Genomic DNA, 15965 nt, shown 5'->3' with positions numbered 1-15965 from the left:
CCTGCTGAGCCTAACGTACCGTGGTCAACATTTCCCACAGTCTGTCCACTGCGCTGCTTCCTGAGATTGCCAAATTGCCTTATGCTGCATTACACAGGAGTGGAAAGAGTCTCCTATTTCCTGTTCTTTGTAAATCAGGGGTTTGAGCCAAACTTAAGTACACAGTAATATCTCAAAACAGACAAATAAGGCTGAACCAAATGATTGACCAGCTTCTGGGCTGCAGGCAAGCTGAAGAATGCAATTGTGAGGGAAATTTCACCCAGATAAGTAGAGGTATTGTATCCTACTCAGTAATAATAATATGATTATAATAATCTGCAACTTTATCATTTGAGTTGTTTTCCATATTGATGCTATGTTGTTTGATAGGAGAAAGATTCAAGCTTTAACTAGTTAATGAAAGCCTTATAAATGCTTCAGCTGGATTCTCAGAAATTTACATTTCCACATCAAAGCAAGCTGTTGCTTCTTCTTTTAACCATAACTTTAACCAAGTAGTTTTTGTGACTAAACCCAACATGACTTTAAGCCCAGAGGAGGCAGATCAGAAAACTGTCACAAGTCAAATCACTTCTGTTGTGGTTTTGGAACACACTGATAAACAACCATTCCAGTTCAGCACATTTATATGCACGGGACTCTCAGTCAACAACATCGACTTCATAAAAGCCTCTGTCATCTCTCCGTCAGTTGCTGTGGATTTACAAAGACCACACAAAGGCAAACACAGTCAATTAGCTTTCTAGCGAATTAATATGTGCAATCATCCCGGCTTACACTGTGTTTACCTAACGTGATATGCCATTTAGCACAATATTTACAAGAAAAAAAACCTCATTATACAGCCTTGCACTGTGTCTCATACATGGACCAGGATTTTCAGTGCGAGAGATGAGGACAGCAATCTCTTTGTCTCTTTAATGTTTGGCTAAGCAGTCACTGTGGATGCATATTAAAATGTTTCACAAGAGGATCAGCCTGGAAATGACAATGCCAAGTGCTCTGATATGTTCTATAGTATCCATATTAGGAATGTGCAAGCTCTTAAAAAAACAAACAAAGAAACAAACACTTACACAGACTATTCGTTGAGATTAATGCACAGGCTTATGGGAATGAGCTCTAAAACAATAACCCATTACATCGGATAATTGATCATTTGAAAAATCCATAGCCGTCCTTTCCCCAGGCAAGAAATAATATCTCTGTGGACCATAATTCATTAACTGCTTGGTAAACGAGCTGGCACCTTTTCAGGACTGAGAAGTTAAAATGCAAAAAAAAGAAGACATAAACCGACCTGTTACATAAAGTCACTGGACTGTTCCTGCTGTTTCTCAGTGCCAGTGATGACAGGGTAAAACATTGCCAAATTGTGCACTATGACTAGTGTCTTCAGAATGTGATAAATTGCAGTGATGAACTGGAGGATTCAAATTACAAGAATATATTCTTACCGATAACCATATATTAACATTATTCTTTTGATTAAACTCTGCAGGAAACACATTCCAGACACTGTGAACTGAACAGAACTGTGAGCTCCCTATAATTAAAGAATACAGTTTCAATCAGTGTGAGAGTGATAGAAAACCTAAAATTATCTCTGGTCAGTGGTCAGGTTCAAATCATTTTGTCCTGGACTTGGATGACCAGTGTAGTGTCTGGCATTTCAGGCCAATCTAACTTGCCCAGATTTTGAATCTTCAAGGCTGTGATCACATTTCAAATGTGGGGCGCATCTTTCAAGGGTGCTGCAAAACATGCTGATGAACCAGCAAGTAATATTACACTGCCGTAAAAAATTCATTTCAGACTTTGTGTGTTGATGGTGAACCAGGCTCAAAAGTTCTACATATATATAAATATATATATATATATATATATATATATGATCTTTTTTTCTAGCTCCTGATATTTTAACTCCAGCAGAGTCAAGGATAGCCAGGCTGCATGTGGATAGAGACATTTCAGTTAAATGGCCTCATCTGGCAGGAGGCATGCTGAGATTTCACAAAGCTCTGCAGGCAGCAACATCAATATACCCTGGATGACAACACACCCTGCACACACAAAGGTCTTCTACCTTCTGAAATCTGGTACCAGTGGATTGCCAACCATCCATCCTGTCTCATGGAGCAAAGGGTATGGCTGGCCACTAAGGATCTGTCATTGAGGGTGGAGTCCTGGCAAGTTTTTTCATTGGCCCATTCCCTATCTCCACCCCAATCTCTGAGGGTCCATCCCACCTTTCATGTGCCCTGGATCAACCAAATCCAGAGGAGTGCACTCCAACCCTCCGCCAGACCCTCGCCACCCATCGATGGTGAGCCAGCGTACAGGGTCAGATGTATTGTTTCCAATACTAACCCTAACCTGACTGGGAGGGTTAAAGCCCTGAGGAAAACTCAGGGTGTGTGTGGAGGCCAACATAGGCCTGCGCTAAATCAGAAGGTCTCACAACTAACTGAGAAGCTGCAGCTGAAGGAGGCAAGGAAGATCACCAGCATCCTGAAATCTGAGAAGTTCCACAGTTTGACCAGGTACTCCACCCACTACTTGACTCTAGATCTCCTTCACTTCAGCCCAGATCATACCTACAACAGCACATGTCAAACAATGACATAATGTTCTTCATGAGGACGGAACCCAGGACCCATGAAATGATGAGGATCTCCATCCATTTGAAGGGTGTTGTGGTCATGCAGTAGCGCAGCAGCGGATGAGAGCTGAGTTGGGGTCCTTCTGGGTGCTGATGGTTGGTCATTTTTGGCAACAGGGAAGGTTCATGATGAGAAGCCCTGAATAAAATGTGAAGGATGGGGCATAGGCCACAAACTTCATGAGGGGGCTACACATCACTTTCCCCAGTGAAACAAGAGGAGAATGAGAGAGAACGTCCTGCAGGGTTCTAAAATCTAGTTTGTGCATTCAGGGATTAATGTCAGAGACATCCTCTGCTGAATGGAGTGATCCAGTCAGCAGTTTGATGGCAGTGGTCTGTTCTCTGGAGGCCCGGGCAGATTGTCATAGCAGATACTCTGCAGCTGCTGCTTGCAAACTGAAGGGCACCGAGTGAAGAGAGCAGGAAACAGGCACATAAAGGATGGTGAGAGGAACAAGACAGCAGTTTCGTGTCTAAATGTTTATTGCTTCTGCCAAGTTTGAACCTAGAGCCAGTAGTCTGCTGCCCAAACAATAATTCGATCTTGTCATCATGTGACAGATGTGTCAAAGAGTCAGTGTGGGAAAGAATAATCATGATGCACACAGGTAGAGACAAGGGTGGTGTCTTGAAAATGCCTATTTCGTCTGATCAACAGTTACATTTTTAATCGAAAGCAGCAAATTCTGACATTTGGGAGCTGGAACCAGAGCATGTACAGCACATTTTCCTTAATAATTAAACATTAAATAATTATGTAAATAGTCGTATGGGGTTAATAACCTGTTATTCGACTCAACTGTTGGACCACTAAAAACTGGTCTTTGATAAAAGTATAACATGAAACAGCTGAGTTCAGACTTAATGCAAAGCTCCAATGCACATTATATATATATATTAAAAATGAAGATCCATTCAGTTTTTATTGACTATGTTAACATTTCAGACCATTAACTGCAAATTAGTTTTTAATGCCCATCCAGGCAGCCATTGTTTCCAGTGGATTAAAATGAGGAGTGAAAATCAGCTCAAGATGTTCGTCCATAACCGTGGATGTTTGGTCCCTTTGATTTGTCCATTTATTAGTTTTTTTGTAAAGTTTGTTACTATCACACATTGAATCAGCAAAGAGCTGAACACTTTTTGAAAACTCTTTGTATGTTCAAGGATGTTGCAGCATCCAGAATGCTCGACTGCTACATAGCATCATTTTTAGTTCAAGAGTCTCTTTGAAAACATCAATGCGTTCTGAGAGTTTGTCTTCTGGGATTGAATTTCTAACATCATAGTGAAATCAATGCTTTTCGACAGCATACAGACATTTCAGGAGGAGGACAGTTTTCCTTCATTGCCATGTTATTACATAAATTACAACTACAACATAAATTTGCATTAATTAAAAGTGATTGAAAGTGATTCAGTGACTCACATCCACAAAGTTTCAGGTCTCTACAAATACTTGTTGATAAATTTTAATATCATGATGTCTTTTCACTGTTAATGTTTGCCTTTGCACCATATAATGTGCACTTCTTCTCACCTCAGTGTCACTGCCTGTTTGTGAGCACACTCACCTTTTTGAGTTCACGTTTGATGGCTAATTTAACCCTTTTCAGGGTCATAGCTGTTTTCAGAGTGTGTTTCTCCGCTCAATATGTCCTCCACCTCCTTTGTACAGAGACAATGGATCCAGATGGCCCACCACACAGTCCTTACAGTGGCTCAAAAGACAGCAGTAGTCGTTTGAGACTGAAACATTTGAGATGTTTTTCTGCAGACGTGGTCTAATGCTGGGGTTACTAATGGAGTAATGGAGTTGTGGAGTAACATGCGATTCTGTGAAGAAAAAACTTCATTTTTTCATGATCACTATTGAATTGGCACTCATGTTACTTTGATTTGGCTAACAATGACGACAGATGTGTCCTTACTTATCTTGGACATGTTACAAGTTAAAGGTCCCAAATGGCATAAAGTGAGATTTCCATGTCTTTTTTTGATTATGAAGTAGTTCTAGGTTCTATGTAAATACTGTGAAAGTATCAAAGCGCTCAGTCCACAGAGAAATGCACACAGCCTGTATTCAGAAATTGAGCCTCAAAACGAGCAGTCAGGACATCTGTCACTTTGTGATGTCACAACAAAGCAGCCACCACCCCTGGCACGGCTCACCTGGACCCACCATCCAAACTTTTTTTTCTTTTCTTTTTTGTCATTTTAACTGTATTAACAACACAACACCAAGCAGCCATTCTGTCACTGAACTAGCAGCTACAAGAGAGAAAAATGTGGAGGAGGGGCGCCTCGTGGCTCACCTGGTAGAGTGCATACCAGATAGGCTCAGCCCTAACCGCAGCAAGGGTTCTAGTCCGACCCGTGGACCTTTGCTGCATGTCATCCCCTCTTTCTCTCCCTGACTTGCCTGTCTCTCTCTCACTGTGCTGTCCCGATAAAGGCAAATGCCATTCAACATTCTTAAATACCTTTAAGAATGTTTTATGTACTGTGGGCTCGATTTGAATTATGAGATGTTTGGTGTAACATTCACTATAATTCTTACAGCTTTACGAAGGCATCTGGATTTATGTTTAGCCTCTGTTCTAATCACTGCTCACTGGTCAGTTTGACAAATATATTGTCACTTCTTTTACCCTTTCAAACCACCGGTCCTCTCTGGCCAAAATGTGCACATTGGTGTCCATATATACTTAATTATATTTATTCACTGTTTGAGACACATTTCAATAATTTCCAATGTTTGAGGCTAAGACAAGAAACATCTTTTTGTGTTTTTTTCTGCAACATCTTATGGACACATTTACATGGAAAATAAAATCAATCAGACCACACTGAAACAACACACAAAGACCTCATCTTGATTTATAATGATTTAAGTTTTGGTCTTAAGTCTAAGGCAGCTGGATTTCTTGTTTGTTCTTGAAAATGAGGCCTCAGCTCAGAGTTTGTCTCTCCAACTTTCTACTTCTCTTCCTTCTCCTTCTTTAACTGATCTGAAAACACAGGAATCATTGTATTTCAAAGTTTATGCTTGCTCATTGAGAAACTTTGTGAGTTGCGAAGCGATGAAGCCTCCTCAGGACCAAACGAGTCTAGTTGTCTTTGATTTGGAAACATCTTCTCACTGTCATACTTTAGTTGCCTCTTATTTTTACTTTGGTACCAACGTGTTGTTTTTTTAGTCACTTCAAAAACAAAAGGATGAGAAAAATACGTCAGTAGTTCCTCGCAGCTGTAGGTGGGTAACCTGTCACTGGTATCCAGCTGTAGTGTGAGGAAATCACTGATCAGTCATGGTGTTCACTTTGTAAGAAATCATGTCTGATTAGTCCATATTAACTAATGATGAAGTCACCCTGGCTTCATAGAAGTCAGGGTCAAAAAGAATAACTGTGATGTGATTAAAATGCAGGCTAGACATTTTAATCATCAAGGGGAGAAGATAAACAAGGCTGCCAAAGGTCGGAGAAGTAAATATAATGACTACAATTATAATGAACTAAAATTCTAATTGGGCATCCGGCTGGTTTGATAAATATCTTAGGTCCTGATGGAGGGACTTGTTGGATTCAGAAGAAATCGTTTTCATCGTCAATCATCTTATCCTCCTTGCTGTCATGTTGTGTGTGTGCGTGTTTGTGTGGGTGCATGTGCGCGTGTGTGTGTTGGCATGGGGGCTCTGTCCATCTCGTTCTGAGGCACAGAGACAGCTGAGACTGACATGAAGGATGGAGCAAACTGAGCAGCAGAGAAAAACTAGTCTCGCCAAAAGTGCTTGACAGCAACAACACCACCAGACTGCACTGCACTGCGAAAACCATGTGCTGGGACTTGATGTAGAGGCCTAGCAAATGGCATTTGAACTGATTTGCTGGCCTGGTCTGCGGGGCTGAATTGCAAATCAGCTGAACTCAACCTCAAGTCCTTTTACAAGAGAACATTTAGGCGAAAATAATCAGAAGAGACATCTAACTTTCAAAATAAAACATTTTCAACTATCACAGTTTTTTGTGTGTCATGTGCGCCTCTCCAGCTAATAGTAAGTCTGATCTCCAGCACCTAGCTTTGAGCTTACAGCACACTAAGTGCCAGTATTGCCCGCTATAGCTCCTCTTGTCATGTATTAAATGAATAGATTTACATTTTATGTAAATCATTTTACATTTGTTTGCCTTCTTGAAGAGAGTTAGATGAAAAGATTAATACCACTCAAATCTTTGCATTAACTATGGAGCTTCACTTAAGAGGCAATTAGCTTTAGCTAGTCTGGCTCTATCAAAAATACAAAAATATATCTACCAAGGCTCTAAAGCTTAATGATTTTACACGTTGAATCTGTGCCACAATTAAGTGAAAGTAAAGAAAATTATTTTCCTATGTCTAAAATTTCAAGTTTTTGGCTAAAACTGGCAACTTATGGAATCGTAAGTGTCTCTACTTTACGCACAGTGAAAATTGTGTTGATGCTAAGTCATTTTTCAGTAAATAAACAAAAATCTGTTAACAGCGTTGTAGCTACTGTATGTTGGGTCATGATTGTGCAATAGGCACAATACGTAGGATATGTCTTTATAGTATTTAGCTAACTGTTGCTTGTTGGACTGTAATGACTCTAATGGCGGACAGAGGTTAAATGACAATTGGGTTTATGTTAAAAACCAATGTTGGCTAACTGATGTGACGTTTGACAGATGTTTTGCGTATAACTATAGAATGTCAATATTTTTTATGTCAAGATGGCATGGGCATGAGACATTTGGAAGACATTGGATTTTGGCTACGTAACAACAACAGCAACTTAAAATCAACAAAATACCAATGTCAGTAGTCTACGTCAAATCGATTTTGCCATTTGATATTGTCCTGACATTGAAGTTTGGCCACCTGACGTCAACCTACATTCAAACAAATATCAACGACGATATTGATGGTCAGCTGTGTACCTATAGGGAAGCTAATCTTCATCTCACAATACGCAGTTGAGGCTGCACATCCATTTTAAAATCTAGCAGTTGGTCTAACATATAAAAGTAGGCAGGAAAAGACAGGGGCTTTTGTAACTGCTGGAGTGTGCCAAACTAGTACAGTCCCAGTACACACTGAAGTCAAAAATCTCAGTAGAGAGGAGATTTGTTAGTCAATATTTTGCCAGCACCAGTTTAATAGTCTAATTTTCAGCATGAAAGCAAAGAGAAATTATATTTCCAACTCTCAATCACAACAATAACAAAAGACAGCAGTGAGGTCGTGGTTTCTCCTGGTTTGGATTCCTTCAGTGTCAGTTTTTCAGGAGTTTTTAGTCAGAGCTTAATTATCCACAGAGGTCTCCTCTCCAAATCAAACAGACCTGGTGATTATAACCACTAAAAACAATGTAAAGCAGTTTCTCATGTAAAGTCAGTGTTTCACTGATGCTATATGGCAGGAACTGAACTACAGGGAAGGGTTGGGAGCTGAGACTGCTGCTGAGGGCTGTTTCTACCTTTTTGGGGTCCGTATGCAAGATGTTGTTTGGGGGTCCCTACTTTGTCAAACTATGATGGGGGGGATTCCAAACCCTTTAAGATGATCTTAGGAGATCCATCAATCTGTTACATTTTCATAGGAAAACAGGCTAAATTCATGAAAAAAACTCTCTAAAATTCTAATTAAACATCAAATTGACCCAAGCAATTAAAACCTACAGAAAATGATAATAAAGGGTAAACAATGTGTCATTGCTGCTTACTTTTGTTTATATCCTACATTTAATTTTCGAGTATATAAGTGCTTCACTAAACACATGAGGAGGCTTGGCTGGCTACAAATAAAGACAGATAAATTTAAGTCTCCAAAATATGTTGAGGCTGAACTTGCAGGTTGGGGGCCCCCTAGTGGGCCCTATGCATCTGCATAGTCTGCATATTGCAAGAAGCGGCTCCGCTGCTGCTAACCTTTGTTTGGATTGTTTCTCTGATAACTTATGAACCAAATGTTCAGGAGATTTTTACCAGTATCTGAATTATCCACAGAGATCTCCTCCTCTCTATAACAAATAGACCAGGGGATTAAAACCAGTAGAAACACAGAATAAAGTAGTTTCACTTTAAAAAATCAGTGATTCACTGCGACACAGGATGTGCCTAACATTTGTTTGGCTTTTTTCTCCTATTAACGTAAGATTCTGACATCTGATGACTAAAATCCTTTACCCGGTTAAAATATATAGTTGAAACGACCTTGGTGTAAAAAATGGATCTTAAAAATGTGGCTTAAAACTGGATAAGGTCAATTTTGATGTTTCTGGCAGGCAACCACAATGCCAACCCATGCACATAGGGGATATGACGTCCCATGATTAAGATCCCAGATTTCTCTAGGTTTGAGAATTGCTGAAAATATTTGTGATAATGTAAGAACACAACTCAACAAAGTATGTAACATAGGGTTAGTCATTTTAATGTGGAAAAGTTACATACTATAAATTTATTCTAAACTAGGGTATTAATAACTTCATGTTGCGTTATGATGTCAAAATTAAAACAATGTGGAAAGTGTTGGACATCTGTACTCCACAATGACATACTTACGTTTTAGGAAAACAGCAAGAAAAATTCAACACAGTTTGTGGGCAGAGGAGTTGAAATGGTGCTGCGACACTTGCAGAAAATATTCAAAGTCAACAGCAGCAAAGGATGACCCAGATGTGGACGCGTATCTCCAGAAACAGAAGCTGTATTTGACTGAGTGCCACACGTGTCACTTTGAGGTTTCAGTCGAGAAAAAAAAACCAAACCGGTTTTAAACAGAGCGAGTCTTTTGCTGTTCAGAGTCACTTGATAAATAACTGGATTGACTAGAGGCCAAGGGCATGTTATCAACAGAACAGAGTGTGCTGAGGAACATGACAGAGGCAATTACCATCACCTGTAACACCAACGTATACAAGTATGCTTAATTCCAGCTGCCTGATATGGAAGACATGCCACACAATGAAAACGCACTTACAGGGTTTCCAGTGTTCTGCTTCTCATGTTGGCAGGAACTGACTGCTTCCCTCAGGCCCTGAATGAAGTCATGTAATCAGTAAAAGTCTCAGAACAGGTGCACAACCTGGATGAGGTTCTCAGGTATTTGGATAGGTAGTGCAGTTTCACCCTGAGCACCTGGAACTTTTTATGTCTGTGATACATTTTCCTTTAAAAATCAGCTGTTAGAGGTCAGTGATAGTTAAAAGAGGAACACATTGAGTAACAAAACCGACTACACCACTGCATTCATTTTTTATATTACACAGTACATCCCAAAGTGCTCTTGATAATCTTTCACAGGCTCAACATGCAGCATCAGTGATGTTTTTAATGGCCATTCATCCCATTGATGTACTAAGAAATGTGCTTTGAATATAAGGGCATCAATCAGAGCACATGAATATGTACTTCACAGCAGCTGTATGTCTACCACCTTCAAACATACACATAAACACACCTGTTTGAGCGCACCCACACAAAGACACACACACCTCTCAGGGGTGTGATGCTTCAGGATTGTTGACAGATGATATAGATGCAGATGGGCCAACACTTGGCACATTTATATCAGTCTTCCTGTCGCCCACTCTTTCCATTTCTCTCTCTCTTAAACAAGTCATCAGTCAAATACAGAGCTTTCATTCAGCTGCGTCAGTGAGACAGCCATGATATTTATTGTGTGGGGGGGCAATACACACAGCAGCACTACATCTGCCCCCCAGTCAGTACAGGAACCATTTCTGCAGCCCACTTCATTTAAACCACAACAGCAGCAGGTGGGCCAATAAAATGCCCACCATATCACCTGCTCCCACTAGAGAAGATAAACAGGTCTGAGAGCTTTTTCGTGTAAGCTCTTCTCATGGTGCATGAGAAAAAATAAACTCCAGGACATGAAAATCAAAACTGGTAAATGTCTTAGCTTTTTTGTGGGAGTTTAAAAAACTAGGAATTGGGAGACAACAACACTTGTAGTAACACTCGCAGCCTATAAGTCTGCCGTAACAAGCTGGATTTCACACCAAAATAGTAAAGTCACTCGTATTTGACGACTGTATAGGCTTTAAGTTAAATGTTGAGTGCTATTGTGACCGTACCTTTAGTTTGGAGTTTGGCTGTGGTGATACCTGCGGTGCAGTGGTTCAACAAGCCCTTATTCACTTCGCCTCAAAGAAATTCCCCTCACCACGTCATGCGACATTCCAGTACTGTGAAAACTCAAGTGCAACATCAACCCTTAGACTGCAAGTGAACAATGATTTACACTGTGTTTTTGTTTCTGTGTTTAAAACCACTCTAACTTCCCTCAGAAAAGTGAGAAATGATTTTATTTTAAATTATTTATTAAATTATTTTAATCATTGTTGAAGACACTGATGATCATGTATTGCAATCTGTCACTGAAAACTCTGCCTCCTCATTAACACTAATTGGTACCTAAGACAATTAAAGTAACTGCACTGCACAGAATGTAAGGTCAATATCTGTTTCACATTTAGTTTTTGTTGAGACTGCAGATGAGATAAACAACAATAAATTAAATTACCAAGGAGAAGCGAAGGAGAACATGGCAAATGATTCAAGAAATTTATCACTTAGGCGTAAGTCAGAACACCTCAGGGCCTGGGTTATGGTTGAAAAGAAATAGTTCTGTTGTCAAATGGCATCGGAAGTTTTTTTTAAAACAGCTCTGCATGGCCAAACCATAGACTGTAAATAAAGATGTTACCCATAAGTTTTTGAGGAGCAGTTTTGAACTTCAGAGTGAGCTGCTCCAGGCTGTAAACATGTTTACTTATGCTGTGAAGTTGAACATTTTAACATGGGAGTCTGTGAGGTCCAAAAACGGTAGTGCAGTAGCAGTAGTTTTTAGCACTTTGTGCTAGCTTCATTTTTCTGCCCCGGAGGTTTCTGCTTGGGCCACACTCAAAGGTGGAGTAAAATGAAGGTTGTCTTAGAGAAGGGGAACATGTACAGTAATAGTCATTTAAATATGGGGATAATGCCGCACTCCCAGAAGGCATTCATTCATTTATACGCACAAAGAATGCCAGTGTGAAGAATGATCAAATTTAGAGAGCTGAGAGACAAGTTTTATACCCTGGCTCTTGTCTCACTTCCACACAGCTGAACAGTCCTTGCATAAAGTTGACGTTAGTGTCGAACTATCAATGTGAAAAGTTGCAGAAAATGTCACACTCAAACCCTCAAATCCATTGTTAGGACGATGTGGCGGAGGGGTTTCCAAAGCTGTTTGACCATCCAACCAGCACTTTTGGTAAGGTGCACTGGCAGCTTAAAAGACTAATTAACCGATTTAATATTACATTCATATAACATCATCAGACTTACAATTGACAGCTTTAAAAAAAAAAAAAAAGGATCAAGATTATCATTTTTATTCCACACATTCATCTTCTTCCATATCAAAAACTGGCACCTGCCATTACCCACAGTGCAACTCAACCACTGACAGTTCAGTCAGTTCAGAGATTCAGGGGTATTATGCCAGCAGCAGCTAATGTAGCCTGGAGCCTCAAGTCTCAGTCAGAGATGAGGAGCAGACTACAGATGCCTGGTAAACTCATTTCTCTTCCACAGCCATTTTCAAACCGAGTCAACAATCACGCAAGTGACAACACTTGAGGCAATTAATTTCTTCTTTTTTTTTTTTTTTTTTTTTTTGTGGAGACACAAAAGAGTTTACATAACATTTCGTTCACATATTCAGTAGTATTACCCAGTGCTTGGAAAGAGATTTTGATGTGTAAAATAAGTATTTTTCACACAAAAGGCAACTTTTTAATGCACCGGTTACCCCTTTAGCATCATTTTTCAACATGCAGCGTTCATGATGCATCGACATTTTAATGATACATTCAGTATCAATGCATTTGCAACTTACCAAATATGTAAATTAACCTGATCGCAATTGCGTTTTGAAAAACATGTTTTTACACTTGCAGTTTATTTGCATAGAAATACAATTTTTAGGGGACAGTTCTCATAACGGACTACCCTGCATTTTGAAAAATTTTGTTAAAGGATTCCCCAGTGTGTTAAATAGTGACGCAAACAACAAAGGAAAGCAGTGATTGGTTTAAAGTTAAGAAATGGCACAAACAAACAGATCCCTGTGTTTTCATTAATTTCACTTTGATTTCTCTCTTGAATTGGTTATGCTCTCTCCTATTGATACAACTGGACACCACAACTAATCAAATTTGCAGCTTCAAGACAGAGGTCAAACTGCTTCCAATTTTAAAGTCATGCAAATGAGAGCTTGGGCTTTGAAAATCATCTGTCACCAAACTGAACAGATCTGACACATTCTCCGGCTCATGCCTAGCTACAGGACGATGGAGCTGATTCAGCACTTCCACCACTGATGAATAAAAACTTCCTAGCACTGATCTGAAAATTTGCTGTGGTGTTTCCTGTTGTCTACAGTCTTGTTCTGTATGTGTGATATATTTGACTCTTACATTATCAAGACGTTTACAAGTGTTCAAATATGTAATTGTTACAACTGCGATCGTATTGTTAATTTGGTTGTGTATATTTTTTTTTGTGGGCTGAAAGTTGGCATAGCCTCTTTGCATGCATGCAAAGGAGCGTGTGCTGGGACGAGGAGGTGATTGATGGACAGTATTGGATTTAGCAGCTGATTGGCTCCTGTCAGATGTCCTTGAATATAAGGACCGAAATGGTGCAGCCGAGCTACAAGGGGAGAAAATTCATCTACCTCCTGGCCCAGCCGACCACAATATTGTCTACATCTGAGTAACCTTTTGCCATTTCTAGGGCTTTTGTGTATTTGAGGGTTAGTGGGGGTGGACTGCCAGGCTAGTTATTGTAAGTTGGTTCTGTTATATTTGGGCAGGTTATGTTGGTGTGTTGTTTGTTATTTTGACCTTTGTCCACCCTGAAGCTGGAATATACTCTCAGATTATTGGGAAGCAATTTGTAAATGAATACAACAGTTTAATGTCTACCAGTAATCAGTTCCTGTGATTACATGGGACTTGAGGAAGATGGGGTACTCATGTTGTGTCTCGGCCATCCCTACACAGGACATAACAATCATATATGAAATTTGGCACACATACTGTATATATATTTCTTCCTGCACTACAAATCTAATTGAAGTTCCATCTGGATTTTTGGGATGTTTTTGAACAGCTTTCTAATGAGGGCATTTCATAGTGTTTTTCGATCTTTCAACAATAAACTTTGTGCACAGCCTTAGGAGAGACTGCACATGACACAATGTCATCCATAGAAACACCAGCAAGGGTAGTTATGATGGAGGTGGTAAGGGTGAATGTTGGGCTGCTTAATTGCAAGTACTTCACACTGACACAAGAGACTGAGCAGTGTGTGTGGTGCAAGAAAAAAAAAGATTACTAATACAAATAAATCACATCTCTGTTGCCAAGGTTATTTTTTCAGACATTGATTAGTTTGTTGGTTTGTCTGTTGAAAGGAAATGTCAAAAACCTTAGAACAGATTTCCAGTGAAATCTGGTGGAAAATTGGGCTGATTGATTAGATGTTGGTTGTCATCTGGACATGGGCATTTCCACCATTTAGAGAACTAATATTTTTTAGCCATACTTTAGCCAGTATCTTCTTCAGATTTTGATGCAGCCAACTTCTGATAGTTTATAACAGAAGTTGGCTTCCATCATATCTGAAGAATATGTTTACAGAGTTGCTCAAGTTAAAAGGTAAGTGATGGGAAAGAAGGGTATGAGTAAGAGAGTTGTTCAGTGTTGGCAGAAGATTGAAAGGTTCTGTGCTTTTTAGTTGAAACTGAATTTTGTACAGATATCTTGTTGAAAATTTAAGTTTAAATGAAAAAGAAAACGAGCAGCAGCAAATTACATCAGTATTAGAGTTGTTTTTGTCTGTGTGAATCTCAGCACTTGCAGTCAAGATGTGATTTTAGTCCTTTTCTCAAACAGCCAGCCTATTATTTTGAAACATGTGGTGTAAATGACTCAATGAATGAATAAGCTAAAATGATATACCAGCGTTTGAGGACGTGGAGGGAGGAGATAGGAGAGCAGATTTCCACCTTCCAGGACATTATCAGTGTAAGGAAATGACAGCACTCACTGAAATACAATGTCACCGCCCCCCACCCCCTATCCCCCTTCTTTCTGTGTCATCCCACATCCATACCAGCTGACAGCTGTACTTGACATTGACACCTGAGGTAAGAGGCTTGTCAGCGCTACAAGTCAGGGTGGATTGGGGTCACACTGGGGGTCAGCCCCGGTGTTCTGTAAATACAGTTTGACTTACACAAAAGGTTTGGAGGGGTGTGTGTGTGTGTGTTTGTGTGTGTTTGTGGGGGTGGGGGTGTAATGTTACGCTGAAGAAGGCCAAATAATAATAATGATAATAATAATAATAATAATAATAATAATAGTAATAAGAGACTATGAAGTGTTTTCAGCCCAGAGTAGCATCTGCAGGTCTTGTCTTCAGTCTTCATTCAGCCCCAAAAACCCCAAGCAATAAGTTGGGGCAGGCTGTATATTTGCCTGTGAGGCAAATACTCGCAGCTGCTTGTTAACCTGTTGTTTAACACTTTTAAACCTAACAATAAGAGTGACAGCGACAAAAACAGGTCTTTGAAAAGTGAGTTAGGCTGTCCCAGATGAAAATTGAACCAGAATTATGTGCAAAGTGTACGATTGGTTGGATTTGGTTGGATTTAGGACCAAAGGCGTCCTTGAAGAATCCAGAGGGGGTATGATCCTCTGAGACAGACCTGCTGTAGCCCATCTGCACTCAGTTTATGATTCCCTGTCCAACTGTCCTGACCTTTGTAGGCACAGAAACGAGGTTTGTACTCCTGGGCAATTAATTAAATTTGTTCAGCCTTGCTTTGGTATTATGAGAAACAGTTCCTGTTTAATAAAATTTGTTTTCTAAATGTGAGTTTTACCTGTGTTTGCTTCCAAGTCGAACTGCGCCTTGTGGACATATACTGGTAATAAACCTGAGGATTATTATATAATCAACTTCTGCTCCTGTTTGATGAGTTGCACCGAGCTTCAGAAACACATTATAATCAAAATAATTCATCTTCTGTTTGAGAGGTTTCCTTAATCTATTCAGCCTTGGATGGTTTCAAATCATTACTGTTTGCCCTTACATATGTTTCATGACTAAAGTTGAATGTGAGGACCTGTAGATATTTTACATGATATTTTACATGATATTATACAGGTAATTCACGCTACAGTATAGCCAGT

This window comes from Seriola dumerili, unplaced genomic scaffold (genome assembly GCF_002260705.1).
Source record: "Seriola dumerili isolate Sdu_G_001 unplaced genomic scaffold, Sdu_1.0 BDQW01000091.1, whole genome shotgun sequence".
NCBI lineage: Eukaryota > Metazoa > Chordata > Actinopteri > Carangiformes > Carangidae > Seriola > Seriola dumerili.
The sequence above is the reverse complement of the archived record's forward strand: the minus strand, read 5'-3'. Positions refer to the sequence as shown.